General features: G+C 45.7%; 1 protein-coding gene across 4 annotated transcripts in view; it reads right to left on the bottom strand.

Annotated features, from left to right (window-relative positions):
- The window catches only part of LOC141133879 (asialoglycoprotein receptor 1-like), a 45,269-nt gene extending 40,875 nt beyond the window's left edge, over positions 1–4,394 (bottom strand). For 3 of the 4 annotated variants that reach the window (XM_073623475.1, XM_073623477.1, XM_073623478.1), the window contains exon 1: positions 4,250–4,394. The gene's annotated coding sequence lies outside the window, so the exon portion shown is untranslated. The remainder of the gene's footprint in view (positions 1–4,249) is intronic. The other variant, XM_073623476.1, reaches the window with a different exon arrangement.
- Between the last annotated feature and the right edge of the window lie 10,853 nt (positions 4,395–15,247).

Genomic DNA, 15,247 nt, shown 5'->3' with positions numbered 1-15,247 from the left:
TCGCCATGCTGTCTCGACACTTCTTCTCTTCTTCCAATGTTATTCCGATGTTCCGATGTTGACACAACGCTCTCTCCGGCTGGAATGCTTTGTGCGAGCTGCAGAGCCATTTATATAGGTGGTGACCCCACCCCCTTGTAAAGTCATGGTCCCAGCATGCGCAGGGACTCTGGAGTCATAAGGGGGCATGACGCCAAAGTCCCTGCGCATGCTGGGACCATGACGTCGCAAGGGGGCGGGGTCACTGCCTATATAAATGGCTCTGCAGCTAGCACAAAGCATTCCAGCCTGAGAGAGCGTCGTGTCAACATCGGAAGAAGAGAAGAAGCGACGAGACAGCAGCGGCGAGACAGCGTCAGCGAGACAGCGGCGACAAGACAGCGGCAGCAGACCGGGCCCCTCACTGGCAATAGAGCTGGAAGAAGATAGCGGCGGGGCCCGGGAAAAGAGGCGGAACACCGGGAGAAGAGGCTGAACACTGGGAGAAGAGGCCGAACACCGGGAGAAGTCGGAAGGAGACCCCCCGAAGTCGGAAGAAGACCCCGAAGCTGCCTAATAAATTACTCTAAAAACCTGAGTACTGTGTTTTATTTTTATTGACACTTTTCCCTAGGTGAATGGGTAGGGGTACCATGTACCCCATACTCATTCACACAGGGTGGGGGGCTGGGATCTGGGGGCCCCCTTATTAAAGGGGGCTCCCGGATTCCGATAAGCCCCCCGCCCGCAGACCCTGACAACCAATGGCCAGGGTTGTTGGGAAGAGGCCCTTGTCCTCATCAACATGGGGACAAGGTGCTTTGGGGTGGGGGGGCGCTCGCTCGTCCCCACCCCCTTTCCTGGCCAGCCGGGCTGTGTGCTCGCATAAGGGTCTGGTATGGATTTTAGGGAGGCCCCCACGCTGATTTTTCGGCGTAGGGGGTTCCCCTTACAATCCATACCAGACCTAAGGGCCTGGTATGCCCCTGGGGGGGAACCCACGCCGTTTTTTTCATTTAAAATTTGGCGCGGTGTTCCCGCCTCAGGATTCATACCAGACAGCTGTCAGCACTGCCTGTCACTCATCACGAAAGAAAAACAAAGTTTTCCTTTCCCGATGAGTGAGCCAGCGCGACATGCACAGTACCCTGTCGCCGAGAACCAGCGCGATGGTATCGCGCTGGAAACACAATCTCACGGTCAGGTACTGTATATGCAAGTTATTGTCATAAAAAGTGTTTGGGGACCTGGGTCCTGCCCCAGGGGTTCGGGGTTCCCCTGTGGGGAATTCCCATGCCGTTTTCATCAATGAACTTTTATGTGTATTGTCAGACCGGCAATTCATTAATAGCCGCGAGTAGTTTTAAATTACTTTTTTTCCTTTGAAATGTCATTTTGCTGTCAGACTGTTCTAAACACAGGAAACATGCGCCCCTTTACAGGCATACTATAGACACCCCCCAGGTATGAAATTTAAAGGGATATTACACTTTTATTGTTTGACTTTAACCATTATTAAAATCACTGCTCCTGAAAAAACGGCCGTTTTTAAAACTTTTTTTTGCATTGATCCATGTCCCCTGGGGCAGGACCCGGGTCCCCAAACACTTTTTATGACAATAACTTGCATATAAGCCTTTAAACTTAGCACTTTTGATTTCTCCCATAGACTTTTAAAGGGTGTTCCGCGGCATTCGAATTTGCCACGAACACCCCAAATTGTTCACTGTTCAGCGAACTGGCGAACAGCCGATGTTCGAGTCGAACATGAGTTCGACTCAATCTGGAAGCTTATCCCTACTCTGGAGGAACAACTTGGTAACAGTTGCTGCGGAGTCCATCCAAGTTCAATCTTGTGCTGAGCTCTGATGAAGGGGGAGGGGTGTTACACCTGAAATGAGATGGAAGTTTTTGCATGACTTTTTTTTTACCAACAATTAAAATAATTTTGGGCTCTTTCAGTGGGCTTTGTTTTTTGCACTCCTTCTTAGGTTGTATGGTTGGAGCCAATGTTTGGTGCCCATTAAAGTAAACCTTTCTGTGTGGGAGCCGATTCGCCTGAGTAATTGGGCTTGTATGAAGTTTTCCTTCATCTGTCTACACACGGAAGTCTAAAAGGTCCCAGCACCTCCTAAATATGTTGTGCTTTACCCCATCCTTTCTTGTGTCTCCCTCTTCCACCTTATCTCTCTCTCTCCCTCTTCTCTGCTTTTTTATCCATCCCCCCCCTTCATTTTCAATTGCCATTCCCACTTCTTTCTTCTCACTTTCTCTTGTCCCCTTTCTAACTTTCCTCACCCCTTTCTCTTTCTCCACATCCTACTCTCCTTTTCCCCCCAGGTTCTCCTAACTACTCCTCTCTTTCCCTTTCCCCCTCCCTCCTTACATTTTGCCCCTTTTATCTCCCTCTCTTACCCTCCTTCTCCCCCTCACTTCTCCTCCCTTCTCCCCCTCGCTTTCCTTTAATACCTTCTCTTCCTCACTTCTCCCTCCCCCCCCCTCGCTTCCCTTTAATCCCTTCTCCTCCTCCCCCTTTTCCTTAATCTTTGCCCTTTCATCTCCCTCTATCTGTCCCCCTTTTCTTTTCACCCCCTCTCTCTTCTCTCTCCCCCCTACTCCTGCCCTGTCTCTATCTCCCCCTCTCCTTCTCGCCCACTCTCCTCTCTTTCTTCTGCTCCCTTCTTCTTTCCCACCTTCCACCCCATTCTCTCTCCCCTCCTTCTTCTCATCTCTTTCTGCCCCCCCTCCATCCCACCCTTCTCTCATCTCCCCCTCGCTCTCCCTTGTTCTCATCTCTCTCTCCAACCTTCCTCCTGCTCTGTTTCACCTTCTCTTGTCTTCCCTCTTTCCACCCTCACTCGATCTCTCTCCCTCCTTCTTCTTCTCTTACACTTCTTGCATTCCTCACACTCTCTCCCCCTCATCCCATCTTCCCTTTCTCCACCCCTCTATCCCCCTCTTCTGTCTCTCTCTCATTCTACCTCACTCTGTCCCCCTCCTTCTTACCCCCATTTCGTTCTCCTCAATCCATCCATCTTCCTCCCCCTCTTCCCCCTTTCCTCTCCTCCTATCTTTACCCCTTTTCTCATCCTCGCTCTCTCCCCCTCTTTCTCTCCCCTAGCTCTCTCCCCATGTCTTTCTCCCCTTCTGCCCCATCTTTCCCTTCCTTATCACCCCCTCTCCCTTCTCTTTCTCCTTCTTCTCCTCTTTCTCTCCCCTCCCTGCTCTCTTGTTCCCTCTCTTCTACCCCGCTCTCTCCTCCTCCTTCTCACCCCCATTTCTCTCTATCCATCTCTCTTCCTCCCCCTTTTCACCCATTCTTCTCCTCCTCCTATCTCTGCCGCTCCATGCTCTCCCACTCATTTTGTCCCCTCACTCTCTTCCCCTGTCTTTCTCCCCTTCTGCCCCATCTTTCCCTCCCTCCCCCCCCCTCCTAACTCCATTTCGCTCTCTTCTCCACTCTCTTTCCTTCTTCCCCTCTCTATCTCTCTCTCCCCCCCTTTTAACCACTCTCTAACTTCCCTTTCTTCTCCTTCCCCTTCTTCCACCCCCTCCCCTCTATCTTTTTCTCTCCCAGTTCTTGCACCCCCCATCTTCCCTTTCCTCACCCCACTTCTCTTTCCCTCCATCTTCTCCCCTTCCCCCTCTCGTCTTCATTCTCCCCTCATTTTTTCCCTCTCCTTCTCTCCACCTTCTCTTCCCACTTTCCATTCCTCTACTTTTTAAACCCCCTCTCTCTCTCCTTTTCTCCCCTGTCCCCTCTCCCTTCTCCTTCCTCCAACCCTCTGTCTCTCCTCTTCCTTTTTGACCCCCCCCTCTCTCTCTCCCCCTCTTCCCCCTTTCTCCTCCCCCTTCTACCCCTGTCTTTCCTCTCTTTCTTTTAACTTCTCTCTTTCTATCTTTTTTCCCCCTCAACCCTTTCTTCTACCCCCTTATTCCTCCTTCTCTCCCCCTCTCCCTTCTCTTCCCCTCCTTTACCCCCTCCTTCTCTTCATCCTCTTATCTCCCACTCCCCCCCCTCATTCTCAATCCCCTTTCTCTCTATCCATCTCTCTTCCTCTCCTGCTTCTTCTTGCCTTTTCCCCCTTTCTGTTCCCCCTGTCTCTGTGCCCACCTTAATCTCCCTCCCACTCATTTCCCCTCCTCCCCCTTCTTCTACCCTTTATTTCTGCCCACTTTCTTCTCTCCCCCTCTTTCTCCCCATTACTCTCTCTCTCTGCTCTCTCTTCTCCCCTCCTCTTACTCCCCCCATGACCTCCCTCGGTCTTACCTTGTAGTCTCGGTGTTGTCCTCTCGGTGTCTGGCAGTGGTTTGGAGCTCTCTCTGGTTGGGATGATATACAAATTGTTTCTTTGTGATTCTCTTATCTATATCAGGTTCTTCTTCCATCCTGACTCCTCACCCCCTGACCTCACTTTATCCTGGCCAGAGAATGTCTTCATCCTGGAGGAAATCTGCCAAGTTCTAAAATCATTCTGAGAAATTTCATCCACTACAAAAAACTATTAATAATAGTGATATTAACAATGTGGAGGTAGGGGGGATTTTTTCCCCCACCAGACTGAATATTGGCCAATCCCTGACATATCTGGGTTCATTAGCTGCTGTTGGTGTCAGCCACTCTGCATAAAATGGGAATCTGCAGCAGATGTGGGACTGGAGTAGGGGGTTGGTGGCAAGTCCTCCAGAGTAGGCATGAGCTCCTGGCTCAGTCCAAATTTTACTTATTCTGGTATATATATATTGTATATTGTGTATATAGTAGCATTTTTTTCTCCCTCTACTATATATCACAGGTTCCTTCTGTTAATGGTTGTTAAGGAAGCAGTGGGTACCTGCACCCACTGCATCCTTAGCAACCAGTGATGTCACCCAGTCCCATTCATTTATTGGCCAGGCTTTCTGTACATAGCCAAGGATTAAAAAAAAAACATTGTGGAGTCCACCCATAAGTCATACCAGGCCCTTCAGGTTTTCTATAGGTTTTAAGGGGTTGTTAAGAAAGCGTGGGTGCCTGCACCCACTGCGTCCTTAACAACTAGTGATGTTACCCAGCTCCATTCATTTATTGGCCAAGATGCCCCATCTGATTTCTTTACATCACTAGGATTAAAAAAATAAAAATAATAAAAAAAAAACCTTGTGAAGTTCCCCATAATTTAAACAGGTCTTTCAGGTTTTCTATAAATTTTAAGGGGACACCCATGCAAAAAAACAGCAAAAATCAAGAAAAAAAATATGGGATCCCCCTAAAAAATCATACCAGGCCAGAAAAGGACAGAAGGAGCATACAACCTACCTTCTCCTGAAAACATGCCAGGTTTCAGGTGAAGGTGGCTCAACCCAAGGAGCTTGTTCAAGAGCATGTGGTCTGGTATGGTTCACAATGTCCTGTTCAACCCAAGGGTTTAATATGAATTTTTAGAGGGAACCACCAAATAGAAAAAAAAAATTCCACCCACCCCAGCCCATCCACATACCATTTGTTAGACAATCCCTTGCCTATTAGCCTAGAAATTGGCCAACACAAGTTTTTCATACAATATAATCTATGGTCTACAGCAAAAGAGCCAACGGGGCCCTGGTAGCCAACAACTAACAAAAGACCAGGCAATGGATCACAAAAGACCAGGCAATGGATCATTCGTGGCTTTATGGAATCAAACTTTTTTTTTACCTATTTATTGGTTAATTATTACATTTTTTGTCTTTATTTATTTATTTATTTATTTTTATGTTTATTTAATTGAACTTTAAGTAGTTATTGCTTTATAGTTCAAAATAAGCCACAAAATATAAATAAACTCCACTTTACATATTACACTCACAGTCTGTATTTATTAGAATCATTATATTAACAGAAAAGATGTGATACACTTTATTCCGCAGTTTTAGGGGACTTTTATTTTTTTGGAGGATTTTTTCAGAAGATTTTTATGTAGATCCCTCCCCCCCAAAAGAAAAAACCCACCATAACAGCCCAAGTGCCAACTGTGCTTCCATGTTAGTGGGGTCCTGAGGCCCAGACCTGTACTCTGGCTCTGCTGGAAGATGCCTTGCTCCTGGTGGTGGTGTGTAGCCCCTTCCAGCTCATGGAGAGCCATCACCTGCTGGCCTGGACTCCGGGCACAGTGATTGCCAATCCGCAATAATCCCATGAAAAAAAAAAACCCTCTCTTACATTTGTCAATAATAAGTATGTGGCCAGTGACGGGGTGTGACATCACACCTTACAGTTTATTTAACAAAAGTCACCTTTTCCACGAGTCAAGTGAGGGCAAGCTTATCACATGACTGGTAAATTGATGTCCTTTTTCCTTGTGTTTTTCCGCTTGTCTTTTTTTTCCTGCATTTTGCTATGTAAGCAAAGAGTACGTTCAGACAATAGGGAAAAAAGTGCAAATTAAAAGAGTCAGAAATATTTTTTCCCTCATTTTGGTACATTTAAAAAAATATATAAAACAAAAAAAGAAACAAATTTTACATTTACAATATGCCCTTCTTCAATCGCACGTCACAACTACCTCCAGAATGTCCCCCCCACCCTGCCCTCCAGTGGCCCCTGGTAGACAACAGATGTGATTGTAGATCTGGAGAGCCGCAGGCGGGCGGTACTTAGCACTCATCGTGGTGTGAATATCAACTTAACGATCTTATTATTAAAAAGTGACAGTTATTTTCTTCCAAGGAGATTGCTAAAAAAAAGAGTTTTATCCTCTTGCCGAAACTTTTAGATAAGAGCTCAAAGTCTGTAGAAGGAATGTCTCATATACTACTGTAGGACCATGCAAGGTGAGGAGTAGGACGTCTACTATTCTAGGACCATGCAAGGTGAAAAGTGTAGGAAATTTCTGCTTCTAAGACCACCCAGATAGGTTCAGGTAATGCAGGAAGACCTCCGTAGACCCCCAGGCCTGGAGATATCAATAAAGTGACACAGGAGACAGGTTTGCTTAGCCACTTAATGATATCTAATTATCAATTCTTAGACATTCAGTATTTATGTCGTTTGAGGGATGGGAGGAGTTTTACTAACCTTATACATGTCATTGAAATGAAAATAGGTTCAGTTAATATTTACCTATTAGCTGGTGTTATAAAACAAAATCTTGCATCATTTTCACTATATATGTAATCTTAAACAGGTGTTGAAGGAAGCACTTATCTTATCAAGAACAAACATGAGCTAGGACAAACTCCACATTCTAGCTATATTAAAATGTATAGAAAACCTTGAGAAGGTTTTCTATAGATAACAGCTTAAAGATAATGTGGGTTTCAGTTGAAACTCAAATATGAGTTTTCTCAATTTTCCTGTAAAACATAAGATGGTGTCTTAGACTTAAAATGGAGTCCCTCATGATATGTGCTATGTTCTTTACAATCCCCTCTTTGAGACATTATTATATGGCTCACTATCTTTCACAGTTATGTAAATTTTCTTCTATCATAATACATACTCAGATAAATCCTATTCGCAGCAGCAGGATCAGGGGTTCGGGATGCCTTAACAATTATACACATTATAAGCTTATAACAGGCATATAGGAACAAAACAAAAAGAACAATCATAATTATAGTTATGGCAGTACTCTTTATCCATGCCAAAATTCCTATCCCAGAACTTAGGTTTGCAAAAGAATCCCATGTCTTAGAAATGTTTCTAGCTTCATCTTGTAATTTGCTTACTTCTTTCCGGTGTTGTGCAATTATATCATAATAATCTGGTACCTCCATACTTGTGTTATGAAACCAGGTACAACACTCATAATCTTCTGTGTTTTCACATAACCCAGTTAAGGCAGCACTCATGCTTTCTATGGCTAACTCGTGTAGTTCTAATTGTTTTCTAATTGCCCTAGTTTCTATATTTAATTTAGTAATATCATCAGAATTCTTTTCCATTATTTCATCAATGATTCCAGTGTAATTATTCAACCTTTTCATTAAGTCTATTCCCCACCCAGTCCATGAGGGGAACCAAGCCCATGCCATATCTTTTGTAAGAAATAACCCCCTTTTATTGCGGTGTTTGAGGGGGTACCTAGGATGCATGCTAGCTTCAAGGAGGTGTCTTCCCTTGCTATCTCCTACTACGCCCATGATGGGGACTAGGGATGCAAGATAACACCATCCTTGGGGTTCAGTAGGGATCCAAGGGTGACAGATTTTTCCACAACAAATATAAATACTGTTTCCTAGAGCTAAGGATCGTTTGTTGAATATTGTCATCATTTCATCAGAAAAACTGGAAAAAGTTAAACTCGACAATAATTGTCCTACTGTGGAAGTGGAACTGGAGTTAAGAAAGTTTATTAGAGTGGTGTTTAGGGCAGGTTCTGAAGTATGAAAGAAAGGGCTTTCAATTGAAGTCATTGAAAAGTTAATATTAGCTTGTTGGCAAACTTCAGCTCCATTTGTGGAGTTTCCCAACCTAAAACACCAGTCTGGGGAATGACTTCTACCAGTAATTTGGAAAGTAAGGGTATTATTTGAAAGTGTTCTTATGACTTCTGTAAGGACGACAGGAGGTGTGCCATTAAGGAGTGGGGTGAAGTTTAGAGGTACTGCCATTAAGGGGATTCTAGCAGTGCTAGGATGGAGTTTACTACATATCCAACATTTTTCAAATCCAGATTTCTGGGCGTAGCTATATTTAAACTTCAACAATAACATTTTATCTGTAAAACTTTCTGAGTTTTCATTTCTCTTGTGTCTGTCATGTGTATTATTCTGTTGTAGAGTGTTAGAGGCCCCACAAATACCCTTTATGAGTCCCAAATCTTCAGAATGATAAATACACTTAGTTATCAGCCAAGTTGGCAGGAACACAATCAGGGCGGCCCAGCATAGGAGGCACAAGGCCTTCCCAGAAGTCCGTGGTGAAATAAGCAACGTCATCTTGTTCAGAGTCTTGACCACCTGCTTCACTCAGTGTTCGAGGATTTATATCACCTGCTTCACCTCTCTGTGCTTTATCTTTGCCTTGCTTCTTAGGGTCCTGGTTGACCTTCTTTACGCGACTTGCATGAATCCAGGCCTGTTGTCCTTCTACCAAAATAGCTGTGCGGGTGACTGCGATCACTGTGGTTGGGGGTCCGAAAGGAAAATCTTGTTTCTTGGTGCGGTTCAATCTCTGGACCACCACGGTGTCACCCACCTGGAAAGGGTGTGTAGGTTCCTGTGAAGAAGAAGGAGAGGTGCGAGCAACATTCCTTTCAACTTTATCCAAAGTTTCAATAAGTTTTTTTACATATTCTTCCTGAATAAGATCTAGGTCCCCTCTTTCTAACATAAGTGGCTGTCTGGCCCATGGGGTGGGGAATGGCCTACCCATTAAGACTTCAAAAGGAGAGTATCCTGTCTTTTTAGAGAGTGTCATTCTTACCTCGGCTAGTACAGCTGGTAGGACCTTCTTCCAATTTGCATACGTACCTCCAGTGGCCTTCCTGATCTTATCTTTAATGGTTCTGTTCATCCTTTCCACTATACCTGAACTCTGGGGGTGGTAAGGAATATGAAACTTCCATTCTATTTTCAGTGTTTTTACCAGGTCTTGACAAACTTTGGCCACAAATGCAGGACCATTGTCAGAGTTGATCTGTAGTGGGCAACTTGATTCGGTTGGCTAGATTGGGGTCCCTGTGTATGCGTTTGATCTTGATCTTGAGTGTTTGGGTTATTCCATTCATAAGGACATTGATTTCTCCAGTGACCCTGTTGTCCACAGTTAAAACAACATGTGCGGGACAGCTGGGGTGGTCTGGAAAAACCATGCCCTCTCCCTTTTGTTCTTCCTCTTCCTCTGCCTCTGTTTCCACTGCCCCATTGTCCACCATTATCTTGGGGAGGCTGAGCTTGCACTCCACCCTGATAAAGGGTACTCACTGCTTTCTCCTTTATTACATCAAAACACCCTGCTGCTTCTTTCTGTATTAAAGTTTCCTGAAATTGGTCAATCGTCTGTGTGGTCCATTCAGATATCATCTGTTTTACCACCAAGGCGAACTGGGGTTTTAGATTATTCATATAAGTTTGAATAAACAAAGCTCCCACATCAGTAGTTGTAGCTAATCCAGCTTCTGTTGTCCAATTTTCATGAAAGCTTTTCCAGAATTCAACTACAGTTTCTCCTGACTTTTGTTTGCATGCTATGGCAGTAGGGAGGGAACTTTTATTTTTAAATACTCTCATCATTTCAGTCTCTAATTCTGTCCACATGGTGTTCCTACCTGGTACTGTGTTTAACCCATATGCTCCCGCGTTTCCAGTGTCAATAGTGTTTATACTTGGAACATTTGTCCAGTTCCAGGAACTGGTGTGTCCTATGATACCATCAATGATAAGACGCATGTCTTCCTGTGTGTAATTTCTACCCTTACAGGCTTTTTTTAAGTAAGTTAAAGTGCCTCCTGCAGAGGCGGTGGGTTTGGGGCAATGTTTTACTATCCTGTCAATGTCCTCAATGTCTATTACCTTTTTTAATAATTCATTTCCAATGGTCATGAAAGGTGCTTGAAGGTTAGTGTTACTATATACAGTTCCACTCTTTGTTTTAGGGGGACTAAGTATTTTATCCCCTTTAACGTCTTCTTCCTCCTGCTCTTGGCCAGGTGGTGAAACTACCCCTCCTATAGCTCCCTGATCATCTTCTGGTTCACCTACCTCGACTCGGGCCCTCTGTGGGTGCTGTCTATCTTGTTGTGGAGCGGGAGGGATCTGCTGTTGTGGTTGTGGAGCGGGGGGGACCTGCCGTTGTCTGGTTGCATAATGTCCAGCCAGAAGATCAATATCTTCCTTTCTTAAACTCGGATAGACATGTACATATGCAGGTGGAGGATGACTGACTATTGGCAGGGGTGGGGCTATTGGGTCAGGGACAAATCTCTTTTTATCGGCTTCTTCTCTATGTTTCTGGTCATAATCTTCCTTACTTAAACATTTGGTGGGCTTTTTCTGTTTCTTATTATCCCTCTGAAACCAATATGGGGCGTATTTTAACCAGTTCTCTCCTCCCTTTTCCATATAATCCATATCCCATTGAGGATCCCCGGGGTACCAAGGGAAAGCTCTCTTATCTCCTAAACACAATCCTTTTATCATATCTATGTGAAATTCATCATTAGCGCCATCCCGGGGAAAGGGGTCTACACTGTGTATGGCTTCGGTCCATCCCGCTAAATTTGAAACCCATGGGACTATGAATTCATAATTAGTACCACAAATTCTGGCTACAAAATCCTTACACGTTTCTCCTGGATTGGGAAGAGGGGGAGGATCTTCTTTACCTTGTTTCTGACCCATATTGACAGTGGGAGCCGACTGTTTTACCACCCAGTCTTCTGACCCACACACACACGACAGATTATCTTATAACTTCTAATGCGACAGATAAGAAAAAGCAAAAGATTTTGGGGTCACCGGAGTCTATTTCCTCATTAACCACTTCATATCCCTTCCCAAAAGGAATGTCTCTATATATGTGTATGCAGTACTGCTTATCTTTGTGGGTTTCCCAAAAACCCTCCAATATTAACCTCTGCGTGGTTCTTATCCCCTACTAATTTACGTTTCTAAAAAGCTTTAATCAGAGCTGAGGCAAGAAGTATTTCGTCAATAAAAACAAAACAAAGACTTACCTTCAGATAATATGCTAGGACTAGGGATGAGCTTCGTGTTCGAGTCGAACCCATGTTCGACTCGAACATCGCCCGTTCGCCGAATTCCGAACAATATGGGCCATTCGCACCAAATTCGTGTGGCACGTCATGGCTCATAATTCACTACGGCATTGCAGTGCATTGCTGGCTGATGATTGGCCAAGCATGCACTATGAACGGCATGCTTGGCCAATCACAGCGCCGTCTGTAGAGAGAGCTGTAATTGGCCAAAGCCAGGGTGGCTAGGGGTTTAGTACACGCCCCACACTATATAAGGCCGCCTGCACGTCGGCCCTGTGTAGTGTGTTCCGGCGTTGAGAGACAGAGACATAGAGAGAGTGTCATTTGATTTAAGTTAGATAGATTAGGCAGGACAGTCAGTCAGTTAGCTGCACTTACAGTGTATTGTGTATATATATGCATCCCAGGTGTTGTGTATATATATATATATATATATATATATATATATATACACACACTGTATTCAGTTTAGCTAGATCCGTTCCTGTTATTATCTTCCTACTGACAGGCAGGCTTGTGTTGTTACAGTATTTACAGCTACCTGAAGAAAATTGCTGGTGTTCTTCTGATCCTATTAGTACCACAGTCAGGCAGCTAGACTATTTACAGTTAGTGTAGTGCGTCCTCCTCACAGTGTTCAGCTAAAGCTACAAGTTAATTTAGTGTGACCTCTGCACAGTGTTCAGCTAAAGCTACAAGTTAGTGTAGTGCGACCTCTGCACAGTGTTCAGCTAAAGCTACAAGTTAGTGTAGTGCGTCCTCCTCACAGTTTTCAGCTAAAGCTACAAGTTAGTGTAGTGCATCCTCCTCACAGTGTTCAGCTAAAGCTACAAGTTAGTGTAGTGCGACCTCTGCACAGTGTTTAGCTAAAGCTACAAGTTAGTGTAGTGCGACCTCTAAACAGTGTTCAGCTAAAGCTACAAATTAGTGTAGTGCGTCCTCCTCACAGTGTTCAGCTAAAGCTACAAGTTAGTGTAGTGCGTCCTCCTCACAGTGTTCAGCTAAAGCTACAAGTTAGTGTAGTGCGTCCTCCTCACAGTGTTCAGCTAAAGCTACAAGTTAGTGTAGTGCGTCCTCCTCACGGTGTTCAGCTAAAGCTACAAGTTAGTGTAGTGCGACCTCTGCACAGTGTTCAGCTAAAGCTACAAGTTAGTGTAGTGCGTCCTCCTCACAGTGTTCAGCTAAAGCTACAAGTTAGTGTAGTGCATCCTCTGAACAGTGTTCAGCTAAAGCTACAAGTTAGTGTAGTGCATCCTCTGAACAGTGTTCAGCTAAAGCTACAAGTTAGTGTAGTGCGTCCTCTGCACAGTGTTCAGCTAAAGTTACCTGTAGAAGGTAGGTGTTGTTTTCCTGATCCTATCACTACCACAGGCAGCTACATTATTTACACGTTAGTGTAGTGCAACCTCTGCACAGCGTTTAGCTAAAGCTACCTGTAGAAGGTTGGTGGTGTTTTCCTGATCCTATCACTACCGCAGGCAGCTACATTATTTTAATGTTAGTGTAGTGCATCCTCTGCACAGTGGTCAGCTAACGCTACAAGTTAGTGTAGTGCGACCTCTGCACAGTGTTCATCTAAAGCTACCTGTAGAAGGTTGGTGGTGTTCTCATACTACAGGCAGGCAGTTGATTTTGCTAGCTGCAGTATCAGTATATATATATATATATATATATATATATATATATATATATATATATATATCCCAGCTTAGTGCAGCTACATCTCACTGCAGGCAATTAGTATGTCTGGAAGGCCAACAAGGAGAGGCAGACAGTCACAAGCCAATAAAAGAGGGCAAGCAGGCTCTGTGTCTAGAGGCAACAGTGCTAGTCGTGGAGACAGTGCATCCTCATCAGCACATGGCCGTGGGACACACTTGGCCTTTTTTTCGGCAGCTGGCCGTGTTGAGCCGCAACATGCGGAAGACTTGGTCGAGTGGATGACCAAGCCGTCCTCATCTTCCTCATCCTCTCTCACCCATGCTCAGGGTACTTTGTCTGGCAAAGCAGCTGCCAACGCAGCCTCTTCCCTCGGCTAAATGGCATCAGTGACTCCTTCCCTAGCCCCACCGTGTCCTCCTGAGGAGTCCCTCGAACTGTTTGACCACAGTGTTGGGTACAGGCTCCAGGAGAATGCCCAGCGTTTAGAAGGCTCTGATGATGATACTAAACTAGATGAAGGTAGTAACGTGAGCACGGACAGAGGGGGTGCCCAAGAAGGACAGCAATCTGGCAGTCATGCTCCCCCTGCTGCAGCATACTGCCAGGTTTGCTCCAGTGAAGAGGAGGGAGGGAATGATGAGGTCACTGACTCAACGTGGGTGCCTGATAGGAGAGGGGAGGAGGAGGAGGAGGAGGAGGAGGAGGCACATCACCAATGAGGCAGGATGCCCTCCAGGGGCCAGCCTAAGGGCAGCACACTGACTGCATCACAGTGCAAAGCTCCGCATGTGCAGGGCGCTGCTGTCTCTGCACATTATTCCAAAAGTTCCTTGGTGTGGGCCTTTTTTGAGACGAGTGCATCAGATCGCACTGCTGCAATTTGCAACATATGTCTCATATGTATCTCGCGTGGCCAAAACATCTCCCGCTTGGGCACCACATGCTTGACCAGACATATGTTGACCTGCCATGCAGTTCGTTGGCAAGCGTATCTAAAAGACCCACACCAAAGAACAAAGAGGACCTCTCCTTGCTCCTCATCAGCTGAGATCTCCAACCCCCCTATACCTTCAGTCCTCTCTGAGACCTGCACTGAGAGGAATGAAGGTGTAGAATTAGGTGTGTCACAGCCAAGTACTTGTGGGTAATCTGCTTTCGGTACACCGACGTCAGATTGTACCAGGCAAATTTCCCTGCCCCAGCTGCTGCACCGCCGAAAGAAGTTCGCTCCCAGCCATCCACATGTCCAGCGGTTGAATGCTAGCTTGGCAAAATTGCTAGCACTTCAACTGCTGCCTTTTCAGTTGGTAGACTCTGCCCCCTTCCGTGAGTTTGTGGAATGTGCGGTTCCTCCGTGGCAGGTACCCAAACGCCACTTTTTCTCACGGAAGGCGATTACGGCTCTCTACCGGCATGTGGAAGGCAATGTCCATGCCTCGCTGGACAGGGCGGTCAGCGGTAAGGTGCATTATACTGCTGACTCATGGTCCAGCAGGCATGGACAGGGATGTTACCTAAGTTTCACCACGCATTGGGTGACTCTGCTGGCAGCTGGGAAGGATGCAGGACAAGGTGCAGTAGTGTTGGAGGTTGTTCCGCCACCACGCTTCCTAAATGCCACTATTAATGATTGTGACACACCTCTCTCCTCCACCCCCTCCTCTTCTTCTTCCTCCATGGCCTCTTCCTGTGCTTTGTCCTCGGAACCAGCGGTGCTCCATAGCCGTTCAAGGAGCTATGCAAGTACGCAGGCCAAAAGATGCCATGCGGTGCTTGAGCTGGTGTGCTTGGGGGACAGGAGCCACACTGGGGCAGAGGTTCTGTCAGCTCTGCAGGGGCAGGTTCAGAGGTGGTTGACGCCACGCCAACTTAAGGCAGGAATGGTGGTTTGCGACAATGACACCAACCTCCTCTCTGCCCTCTGA

Source organism: Aquarana catesbeiana, linkage group LG03, assembly GCF_042186555.1.
Source record: "Aquarana catesbeiana isolate 2022-GZ linkage group LG03, ASM4218655v1, whole genome shotgun sequence".
In the NCBI taxonomy this organism is placed as follows: domain Eukaryota; kingdom Metazoa; phylum Chordata; class Amphibia; order Anura; family Ranidae; genus Aquarana; species Aquarana catesbeiana.
Note: the sequence above shows the minus strand (reverse complement) of the source record. Positions and strands in the feature narration are given on the sequence as shown.